Source organism: Euphorbia lathyris, chromosome 1, assembly GCF_963576675.1.
Source record: "Euphorbia lathyris chromosome 1, ddEupLath1.1, whole genome shotgun sequence".
NCBI lineage: Eukaryota > Viridiplantae > Streptophyta > Magnoliopsida > Malpighiales > Euphorbiaceae > Euphorbia > Euphorbia lathyris.
In genome coordinates this window covers 119783052-119784434 of record NC_088910.1, presented here as the reverse complement: position 1 = coordinate 119784434, position 1383 = coordinate 119783052, and positions in this window count along the sequence as shown.

Here is a 1383-nt window from a genome sequence, read left to right as displayed (position 1 = left end):
TGAATAAGGAGGTATCTCCTGATGGCGTATCTGCGAATGTGGAGAAGGAGGATCCCCAAGCAAGCACCGTGGGCGAAGAAAGCGCAAAGGAGGATGCTCCTATTGTTGTTTAGCTTGCTTTTATTTGGGATATTGTAAAAACATTTCTAAGTACAATTTGTTTTGATCCTTTATGGAAACTATGTTATTTTACCTTTACGTTTGCGTAAGGAAATATATAGACACCTAGGATTTGGAGTAGGTGGCCAGCCATACTCCACTGTATGAACCTTTGTGAAGGTTTGAAAGCTGTTCTATTCCTTCTAGAGGAAGTAAAGCTTCCCAGGGGATCGATTTGCTACCTATCTTTGAGGTGAAATGATCCGCCCGTAGGACTTGTGAATTCCTTTCTGGGAAGGATAAGAGAGTGTAAAGACCTTGCGTCCAAGGATCGTTTTAACTCTATTGGAGATTGGGATCCGCCTAGAGGCGGATCCGCCCATAAGATTGATCCTCTTATGTTTTTAAGGGCATCGAGGACGTATCTCTAAGATAGCGATACATTGCAAATGTGGAGAGCGTTGGATGCCCCCCCCCCTCTTTTTAAGACTGGAATATTGATATTGCTGCAGTAAACAATAAAAAGAACATAGATAATAGAACAAATGATGTTTATTAATGGGAGAAACCTTATTACAGCAAGTAGGTCTTATAAGTGAGCCTCGTTGAAACCTTTAATAAGAAAAACCACATGGGAAAAAGCTTATTAAAGGAAAAAGAGTACTCAAGACCGTGTATACACTTCATTTTCCGACAAAGTATTTGCGGAGATTTTGGAGGTTCCACGTGCGTGGTAGTGTATTGCCCTCCATGTCCTGTATTTTAAACGTGGCTGGTCCAATCTTGTCCACTATCTGATATGGACCCGTCCAGTTAAGTCCTAGCTTGCCCTTGCCTTCTCGAGATTGGACTTTATCAGCTTTACGGAGCACGAGATCTCCCACATTTAGATCCACAAGTTTGGCATTTTTATCATGGTAAGCTGCAATCCGCTGTTTGTAAGCTGCCATGCGTACATAGGATTGATCCCTGCGATCTTCAATCTGATTTAGGTGCTCCCTTAGTCGTTTGCCGTTGTCCTCTTCACAATAAAAGGCTACTCGGTCACTGGGGACCTGTATTTCGACTGGAATAACGGCTTCAACGCCATGAGAAAGGGCGAACGGTGTTTCCCCTATAGTCGTCCTTGGGGTGGTGCGATAAGCCCATAAAACACTTGTTAGTTGATCCGCCCATTTCTTATCATGCTCTCCCAATCTCTTCTTTATCCCCTTCACGATCGTTCGATTGGTTACTTCGGTCATTCCATTGGACTGGGGATAATAAACGGAGGCGAATCTGTTC